The 10,932-nt window shown below is 40.0% G+C and overlaps 1 non-coding gene across 1 annotated transcript; it reads left to right on the top strand.

Moving 5' to 3' along the window:
• Positions 1–8,015: 8,015 nt before the first annotated feature.
• LOC122018230 lies at positions 8,016–8,125 on the top strand. The gene has a single exon (XR_006121659.1). It is a non-coding gene; the product is annotated as a small nucleolar RNA R71 (small nucleolar RNA).
• Positions 8,126–10,932: the final 2,807 nt, after the last annotated feature.

Here is a 10,932-nt window from a genome sequence, read left to right as displayed (position 1 = left end):
CTAACACACTCATGATAAGAAGGAGTTCATATTGTAATATAGGATTGGTGTGGTAGTGCAATAATAACTCTTTAGTGGTATGAGTTATTATTGATGAACTTGAGTTGGATGTTCGAGGCGAACACGGGAAGCTTAAGCTTATCGGGAGACCAAAATCAATTCCTCCTCTCGGTCCCTATTGTAGCCTCTTATTTATAAAGCCTTATATCCACTTAGAGCCAAGCTTCTTACCCATCTCATTGTGGTCGGCCAAGCCAAGCTTAGAGCCCAAGCTAGGGTCGGCCAAGCCAAAAGATGGAGCTAAGTATTATGGTCGGCCAAGCTTGGAGCCCAAGCAAGGTGGCCGACCACATTAAAATAAAAGGATGTTTTAATTTTTAAAATCTTTCCTTTTGTAGAAGCCATAGTTTTAAAAAAGAGTTTTAAAATTTTAAAATCTTTCCTTTTATAGCTTTCTACAATGGATTAAGAGAAAGGTTAGATATCTTTCCTTATTTGTAGTTAAAAAGAAGATTTTAATTTTTGATAAAACTTTTCTTTCTTGTAACCATCCACATGTTTTAAAAGGGAGATTTTAATTTATAAAATTTCTCTTTTATAACCAAAAAGGGATTTAAAAGAGAAATTTTTTATTAAAAATTTCTTACCAAAAACAAATAAGGAAGTTTTAATTTTATGTTTAAAATTTTCCTTGTTTGGAGCACAAGTAGGTGGCCGACCATGACAAGTATAAAAGGAAGTCTTACTTTTTTGTTTTAAAAACTTTCCTTTTTAGTTATTGGCAAGGAATATAAGGAAGTTTTAATTATGTTTAAAACTTTCCTTTTTTGCCAAGACCAAGAATTATAAAAGAAAATGGAGGGGTGCCTCATGAGATAACACATCTTCTATTCCTCTCTTCCAATCCTTGGTGGTCGGCCCTTGTCCTTCTCTCTTCTCCTTTTGTTTTCTTCCTTGGTGGCCGGCGACATCTAGTTGGTGATCTCTTGGTGGCCGATTGCTTGAAGGAGAAGAAGAAGAGAAGGAAGCTCTCTTGTCTAGCATCCCTTGGAGGTTTGTTGGTGGCCGGATCTTGGAAGCCTTGGAAGAAGCTTGAGTGGATTTCATCTTGGAAGATCGTCACCCATACGACGTCCAAGAGAAGGAGAAGAATACAACAGAAGATCAAGAGGTCTATAAGCTACAAAAGGTATAACTAGTTATTAGTTTTCGCATCATAGCTAGTTCATCTTTTGTATAGATCTTGAAAAACCAAACACAAGAGGTTATCGATTTTAAGTTATCATTTTTTGTTATCGATTTTATTTTTCGATTTCATGTTTCGATAATGTGTTTCTATTGAGGTCTCTGTAGTTAAACCTAGTTTACTGTAAGAAGTTAAATATCCGATTTCTTTGAAAGGCTTTGTCTAGGAAGTGGTGGATGATCTCATACCCAAGAAGGCCTAGTGTCTCGCCATGTTTAACCTGGAAGCCAATCTTTGAAATAAATATTTGATTGGCTTCTGTAATATAGTTTAACTTATGAAGATCACATCGGTTAAACTTGGAGTAAAAATGTTAAGTATCATTTTCAATCCAAGTTTAACTTCTGAAGGACAATTTAGATTAATAATGTTAAGCACCGTTTGCAATCCAAATTTAACTTCGGTAGAGCACATGGGTAGCTAGGATAGTTCTGTGCTTGTACAAATTTTTGTACAGGGGAACTAGGATGGTATTCCGAGTAGCAACCAACAATTGGTATCAGAGCTAGGTTATACCTCTGTGTGTTTGGTTTTTAGTTTAATTATGCACATGTCATACATATTTTAGGCAGGATAATAGTAGGATGTGCAAATAGATTAACTCTGTGGTTGTTGACTCCAACTATTATGGCCTATTATGATTATGTGTGATTGGACCCTCGAACATGTCGAGAGCATTTTATGTGTGTGCATGATTGTATGTATTAAATACAGCAGGAGATGTATTAGTTTTAGGATTTTACATTTTGTTCGATCTAGACTTTATGTACATTCCTTTGTGGAATATAGGATCGATATATGTAAAATTTTATTTTTGTCGCGGATCGTATCCTTGCGAGGCATGGTGCTATTTGAGGACCAGAGGCACAGCAGAAAAAGAAACAAGATAGATGCGACGACTAGACCCGATTGCGGTGGCTAAAGATGGCAGCAGCTAGGATTGGCAGCACACGGAAGACAGTGATAGAAAAGGCCATAATAGTTGAAAAAATATTTTTCCATATTTATTGCTTTTATTTGCTGTGATGTGTGTGTGCATGTTAAAATTCTCATATTAAATAACTAAGTGGGAGAGAGATTTGTAAATAAATTCCACGGTCTCCATTATTGGTTTGTAAGTGATGCAAACAAACTTGTGCATTGGCTCTAAGTGTCTTCCTCTACATCGGATGAGTTTATTTGTGGATCGCTAGATCAAACTTCCTTTATGGATGATTATATGAAATTATTTAGGAGCGTGTGATCTGTAGGGGATCGGACGACCGGCTAGAAGGGGGGTTGGATAGACGGCGCCTCCAAATCGAATGCTTCCTACGTATTTGTTAGTTGCGCAAGCGGAAATACAATAATACAAACTCAAATACGAAAGCTAGATACTAAAAGAAAGAATGCAAACCAATATACGTCAATGTAACGTGGTTCGGAGATAACTTGCTCCTACTCCACGGCAGTCCGTAAGGTGGACGATCCCTATCCTTCGGTGGATTAGCCCCCAACAAACTTCGGCTACTCAAGCAACTCCTTGTGGGTGGAGAAACCTCACCACAATACCAACCAAGAACACTTGGACACAAGAGAACCTTGAGCACTTTGGTGACTACTAATTAGGCTTTAACCAAGTCTAGTTTCGTCACCTGGCCAGCCATCCCAAGCTCCTTCTTATAGAGCTTGGAAGAAATCAACAAGCTGATTTGCTCGTTACCAGTCGACAGGTCCTTGCATCAGTCGACTGGTGCTAGCCCAACAGCACTCCAATGGCTCTTTATCAGTCGACTGGTCCTTGCACCAATCGACTGGTGCCTGGCCGTTCGGGTACAGAAGCTCTCTGTGCTCACCACAAGTCGACTTGTCCCAGTACCAGTCGACTGGTACAACCCTAAACTTAGGGTTTCCCATCCCGAGTACATTTCTGTCGCACTCGGACCCTCACGACTTACTTGACTCTTCTTTGCAGCCTTGACCTCTTGCCTTCAAGGCTACTTCCTTTGGCTCTTGTCCCTCGGATGCATCCAAGCCCGTGGCTCATCCCCAATGTCATCCTTCGCGTATGCCTCGAAGTCGCTTTCCTCGGCCCTTGTCCTTGCTTCCTTGTCCACGGTCCCTCAGATGCATACAAGCTCATGGCTCGTCCCCAATGTCATCATTCACCGGACCCGAAGCCATCAACCTGAGTCACATGTGTATCCTGCAGTCCTGCACAACTCAAGTACACATATCAAATACAAGGGTGAACCTAACTTAAACCCTTCGCCCAAACACCAAAACACATGGTCATATGGACCATTGGGATTGTTCCAACAATCTCTCCATTTTTTATGTTTATAAATATGTTTAAGCTAGGGAAAACATAATAGCAAAACAATATGCTAAAAACAATAGACTTACGATGCCAAGGCTACACACTTGGACTTACTCTGCCGAATGGACTTACGTTGCCAAGGCTACACACTTGGACTTACACTGCCGAATGGACTTACGTTGCCAAGGCTACACACTTGGACTTACACTGCCGAATGGACTTACGTTGCCAAGGTTACACACTTGGACTTACACTGCCGAATCAAAATGTAAACATGCATTGGAACCTATCACAAGGCTCCCCCTTCACCTAAGCTCCCTAATGAGCTAGGATTTTCCCATAGGGATATTTAAGAACCTATTACAAAGCTCCCCCTACGCAAAGACACTAAGGTTTTCCTAACTAAACCTTACTTCTCCCCCTTTGCCTAACATCCAAAAAGCTTTCCAACAATATCCCAATTATTGAAAACTTATCATCCAAACTGATCCTAAACTCATGTATTTATCCCGCATGGATCTCATACATCAAAACGAGTTAGCATGGTCAAGAACAGTGCTAAAAACACTTTCAGGCTGGTATCAGTCGACTGCCCTTTGGTAACAGTCGACTGCCCCCTTTGACACAACCTTACAAAAGCATTTCGTGGTCGAAAAACTCTGTTACCAGTTGACTGGTATCTGCACCAGTCGACTGGTACCCTATTTTTGAAAAAAAATCAGCCTTTTATTGCTGATCCCGTCCGGAAGCTGAGTCTGATAACGGCGGGCCTCGATGTACTGGAGGTTGACGGAAAGTCGCTGGAGCGCCCGATCTACCTGGCACCCTCCGGAAGGGTTCACACGAGCGGATGACGAAGGGTGATGACCGAGATGATGACACTAGGGCTTTGCGCACACTCAGACGAGCTCACGAGTCGTTAGAGACTAGAAACCAGGGGAAAATTCCCCGGGTCAGGCCCTCCGACGCTCAAGTCAGGTACTTTTTTCCCAGAAGCACAGAGAAAGGACGAAAAGTAAAGACGAGTAAGAAATGACGAGTGAGCGTACCTGCGTAAGGGACAAAGAATCCCTTTTTATATTGCAACGGATGTTTCTGGGGTCTGGTGGGTGTAAGGGAATGTCGGCTGTCAGGGTTTGTCTGGTGGTGAATGACACGCGACATCTTCTCATAGGCCGGCGGCAGAACCAAAGGGATAATGAGCCCCAACTGTTAGCATATTCCCTGACACTCTGATTATTCTCTGGCAGACAGTTACGATTCCTTTGCTTGCTTGTCCTGTAGTGCCTGGCATCCTCCTCTCGTGATTGCTACACTGGGTCTTTACACTTGCTAATCCCGTTCTGATATCTTGCTAACCCTGACCTGATATCACCTCCAGACCTATGCTTCTAACCTTGTCCTATGCATCTCCTATTGCAGCTTCCGATCGGTCTTGCCTCTTATTAGCATTACGTGTCGCGCCCTGTATACCTTAACTCGGTTCAGTTTATCCCTACTCCCAAGCTGTACCTCTGACTTCATCTAACCCGCCTTGTATGTCTGCCTCCAACTTTGCTTATCTTGGACCATGAGGATATAAATCCTGACCTGTATCCTTGGCTAACACATCCCGACCTGTACATTTTATCAATCCAAGTATCCTGAGCCATAAGGCTATAAATCCTGACCTGTGTGTATCGGTCTACTTCCACTAATCCTGAGTTCCGACCTATACTCTTTGATCCCTTTATCCCCTGTCGTGAGGATGTAAGTCTCTACCTGTATCCTTGGTGAGCATACGCCATGTCTATATACTGATCTGCTTTAGTCCTCCTTTATCCATAGCTTGTACGTTCCAACCTGTACACTAGGTATGTATTCCGACCTGCATCTGTCTGCTGTTATCCATGGCTTGTACGTTCCGACCTGCACGTCAGATCTGTATTCCGACCTGCTTCTGTCCACTGTTATCTATGACTTGTATGTCCCGACCTGCACGCCAGGTATGTATTTCGACCTGCTTCTATCTGCTATTATCCCTGGTTCGTATGTCCCGACCTGTACGCCAGATCTGTATTCCGACCTGTTTCTGTCTACTATTATCCATGGCTTGTACGTTCCAACCTGCATGCCAGGTCTATATTTTGACCTGCTTCTATCTACTGTTATCCATGGCTTGTATGTCCCGACTTGCACGCCAGGTCTGTATTTCGACCTGCTTTTGTCTGCTGTTATCCCTGGTTCGTATGTCCCAACCTGTACGCCAAGTCTGTATTCCGATCTGCTTCTGTCTATTGTTATCCATGACTTGTACGTTCCGACCTGCACGCCAGGCTTGTATTCTGACCTGCTTCTGTCTACTGTTATCCATGACTTGTATGTCTCGACCTGCACGCCAAGTCTGTTCTGCGCCAGAGACCTTCCTTTCCTAGCCTTTACCTGGCCTGTGGGCTCAGTCCTTAGCTGTACCTGGCCTGTGAGCCCACCCAATTCTCCGCTATACCTGGCCTGTGAGCCCAGTTCTTGATTGCTATCGAGGCTGGATCTTGTCCAACTTGCAATCCTCTCCTTTGACTGCCCTATCAGCTAAGACTTTGACCATGGCCACGCAAGCTTGACTTCTGACTTCTATGGGGGCTAGACTTCTGACCTCCACGTAAGCTTGACTTCTGACCTCCACGAGGGTTGGACTTTTGACCTCCACGTAAGCTTGACTCCTGACCATCCTGTGGTCTTTACTCCTAACCACATCATCTTACTGACCCCACGATCATGCACCGTATCAATTGCCAACTTCATAAATGCACCGAAAATTCCATAGATCTCGAAAAATCCTTAAATTTTGTGGAGAGGTCTATTATACCCATATCTACTTGAAAAAAATACATTGCAAAATGTATCTATCACCAATCCCAAGATTGATACAAAATCCAAAACTAGCTAAATGGTTCAATTGAACCTTGACATAAAGTCCTAGTTTTGACTTTCTCTTGATGTATTTGCCCATACCAACCCACAATGCATCCCTAGCATTGGTTTATATGGCATCCATACATCCAAAACCAATTATCATTCTATATGACCCCCAAATGTCATATTTCTTGCATGAAACATAAACCATGTGTGCCAAATCCCTAGGTTTGAGACTCAAGTCTATCTCCAAATTATTTGGCACACTCCATGGCTCCTCTAGACTCCCAAGTAGTGCCCACCTGAGATCCATTGGTCATGGGTCCCAATTTGACTCTTTGAGCTCCCCCTAGAGATCTTAGCCTTAGCCACCTCCCTAGGTGACTCATCCATAATTGCTATGTTGGAATGTATACTAAAAGCCTAGCTTTTTGTATAAACATTTACTTAGAAATAAAAATCATATTGGTCAAATATATACATTTATAAGTTAAGTATAGTTGTTTGATTAATTAATATTGTAGATAACATGGTGTGTGGTGTCACACACAGAAGATCATGTTATCAATTCCTTATAAATTATAAACAGTAGCTCACGACTGAGATGGAAAGGAACAAATCATTGGAATAGTCGTAGTGTAATTAGGTATTAGTTTATCTTGACTAATAAATTACACTAGTACACTCTGAATGTATTGAGCAAAACCATTTAAGGTAAATTATTTTTATACTGACTTAATAAAAGAACAAGACCTTAGTTATTATGGAAGTGTGTGCTCTTAATCCTAATATAATAACAAGCACATATATTTAGTATTTATTTCTTTGACTTATTAAAGGGTGAGATTTAGCTCGATAAATCAAAAGGCCCGATAAGTTGGGAAATGATATTACTTATAGTGTGTGTTGTTGATTATAGAAGGAAACTGTGTCCTAGTAATCTAGGTTGATAATGTCCCCAAGAGGAACTCATAAGGATTGTCATGTTAAACCCTATAGGTGGACTTAGTCCGACACGACAATAAGGGTTATTGCCTCGGTTGATAGCTCTTTTGTTGACATGGTTGATAGCTTTGCTCTTGATTATTCTTATAGGAGAAGTTAGGATGATTTCTCCACCCAGGGACTGTAAGTGTTGGAATACGAATTATTTTGTTTTGAATTGAAGTTGCCAATTGTGTCGCATTGTTCAATCTGAGCTAGTTGTGCAGTAATAGCTCCAAGTAGGCAAGCCTGTTGAGTATGTTATGTTCCTTCACAGGAGTCACAAACTCCCATAATTGTGTTCACTGGGTTGGACTCCATTAACTCAAACTTCTTAGATAAAGTGTCAACCTTTATAGATATCAAACTCAAGGTATTAAGGTCATATTTTCTAGGCATTTTGATCAGATTTCTAGAAAAAATCGTTCCACTTCTTTTTGATGTCCACTGGTGTTGATTAAGCGCCACTCTATTATCTCTTTGGCTTCATCTAGACTTTTGTTCATAAGTACTTTGCTAAATGTGGAATCAAGAGATACTTTAGTGTGGTTATTGATTCCATTGTAGAAAGTGTGAATCGCTAACTATTTTTTCAATCCATGATATGGGCACAATTTGAGCATACTTTTGAATCTATCCCACGCCTCATAAAGAGATTCTATATTAGTATGTTTGAAGTTAGCAATTTGATTTATCATGTGTCTTGTTTTGCTCGGTGGATAGAATTTATCTCGAAATGCTTACTCACACTATGCCCAAGATGTAATATTGTTTGCTGGTAAAGATGTGAGCCAGAGTTTTGCTCTATCTCTCAAAGAAAAAACAAATAGGAGTAGTTTTACTACATCAACTAGTACTTCGTTCATGCTTGTTATTCCACAAATTTCATTAAAAACCTCTAAATGTTTGTTTAGGTCCTCATGTGCACCTCCACCAAACTAATGTTCTTGGACCATTATAATTACTACAAGATTAATCTCAAAATTATTAGCTCCGATGGTCGGCTTGATGATACTAGACTAGTGACCTCAAGTATATGGTGATGCGTAATCTTTAAGAGGTTTGTTCGCCATGTTTTATCTTGCTTGATACGCTTGTTAATTTTGCAGAATTTTCCTTCTTCTAAAGGCCCTTTCAATCTTTGGGTCTATAGGTAATAATTCTCTTGTAGAATTAAACCTTTGCATACAAGAGCAAGACAATTCAAGAATAGTTTTTTGTATTTTCTGAATATAAAAGAATATAAGTGCAGAAATTAAAATTGTGAGAATTAAACGTGTAGAAATAAAAATACAAACTATGTACAAATATTTATAATGTATAGTCTAACTTAAGTGTTCGTCACTAATGTTAAATAATCTCTAACAATGATACAAAAAACTTGTTAACGTAACCGCAAGTGCACAATTTTATCGCAAGTAATAAAATATTGATCCCACAGGGATTGATGAGCACTAGTCAGGTCACATGACTAGCTAGCTAGATGATTGAAATATTGGTTGAAGTCTCGTGAACTAAGGTTGAGAGAATGAGAGAGAGGAAGAGAGTTTTGAGGAGAGTAGGTCAAGGTGAGTGTTCTAGGGGTTCAGTTTCATTGTAATATTGATCAATGTGTTATGGATTGCTCATCTCCTATCCTCTATCCCTATACAATATAGAAAATTTAGCTAAATTCCAACACTTCCCTTTTGGGCTCTCGACGGCAACAACTCCGGATATAAGGGACACGAGCATGCCAAGGGCAGGACCATGTCTTGGCTTTTGACTCTGGGAGGCACAACCATGCCAAGAAGCATGGCTAGCCTCTACTTCTTATTGGTGTAGTTCCGAGATGTGTTTTGTCTCCATTTCTTCTCCAAATCTCAACCTATCAATCAAAAAATGATAAAAGAGCAGATCTTTGACAAAAAGAGCAATAATGTTGAAATAACGATAAAATAGGGTGCAACAACATAGAATATAATCAAGAAATGCAAGTAGATATACGTTAAAATAAGGATAAAAGTGTATACAAACTATGCATATCAGACATTGAGGATAAACTATGATAATAAAATTGTAGAATTATATTCCAAGAACAACTACGGTTCGTAAAGTCTAAACACATCGACATAAAATTTTTGGCGGTTAAAGAAAGAGTTTAAAATTGTCAAATAATGATAGAGCATATAAGAACAGATTCCATGTTAGCGGATCTATTCACCAAGGGTTTGTCACCCAAGGTGTTTCATCAATATGTGCTAAATATGGAGGTTCTTCCTTTTGATGAAATATCAATTATGTAGAAATTTATATTTTGTGTGATGCTCTATATTCATGAACACATATTTTTTTGGCTCATTGTATATACTGTAGTTTTTCTATATGTGTGCATGATTTTAACTTTCTTTGACATATAGATATCATATTTACTATTATGATTTTGCATTTGATTGTTGTAAATATGATGTGGACTCTATTTGGAGTCATAAAGTTAAATCATGATTTACTACTGTAATTTAGCATAAGGTTTTGGTAAATATGATTTGGATTCAGTTTGGTCATAAAGAGGACTTATTGAGAATGAGCACTTATAGATCACATTTTGTGTCATTCTTATACTGCATATCCACATTTAATTTATGTCATTAATTATATTAGTATTGTGATTACTGTTGGGTCTTGTTACAATTATAGTAGCTATGACTTTTTTAGTCCTATACCAATTGATTTAATGGACGAGATTATCTAAAATGGTATTTAACCCATAAAGTTTGACATGTTAAGCTCAACTAAGGAGTCGTGTGGTGTATAAGGAATCAAGTATAGCTCAAGTGGAAGATTGTAAAATTAAGTCTACATGGGTGGACTAAATCTAATTAAGCATATATGGGCGGGCTTAATCTCCATAAAATAGGCTTACATTTGATTAACACACTCACACAACTAATTATCATTAAGGAAATTAAACCCCAATTAAGTGATCTAATATTTAATTGCATGTAAAGGGGGTTTGGATTAAATAGAGGTGGATTAAATATGTAGATCCAATAATCCAATTCATTAATATTGATGGGTTGTTAATGAATTACCTGATTCATTAACATTGATGGGCTATTAATGAAGGATGAGCTTTATGGTGGATAGTCTCCATAGGTTGGGTCGGGTATATAAAGGAAGAGATTGGTTCAATTAAGGCATATTGAATCTAGCTCTCTTCCTCCTGCTTATTGTTCCCCTGATCTGGTGGTAAGGATCAGGGGCCCACAGAGGAAGAGGGCAATGACACGGGAGAGTCAAAGGTCCGGCTGAGCAGGGAGGAAGTCTCCTGGCCGAACGGCCTGAGTGGACCCCGGGCCGGCACGAAGACAGCTCGACCTCGGGTTGAGCTTCCGACGCTCACAAGCTCCTTTATAGAGGAACCGCTATGCCGAGTAGCTAAGCTGCTCTGCCGAGCTGCAGAACAACTAGTTGGTGCCCCATCCGAGTATGTGGCCGAGCGGCCGTCTCGCCCGGTCCGAGGTGTGTGTAT

The sequence above is a fragment of the Zingiber officinale genome, chromosome 8B (genome assembly GCF_018446385.1).
Source record: "Zingiber officinale cultivar Zhangliang chromosome 8B, Zo_v1.1, whole genome shotgun sequence".
In the NCBI taxonomy this organism is placed as follows: domain Eukaryota; kingdom Viridiplantae; phylum Streptophyta; class Magnoliopsida; order Zingiberales; family Zingiberaceae; genus Zingiber; species Zingiber officinale.
This window is presented reverse-complemented; position numbering and strand designations above follow the sequence as displayed.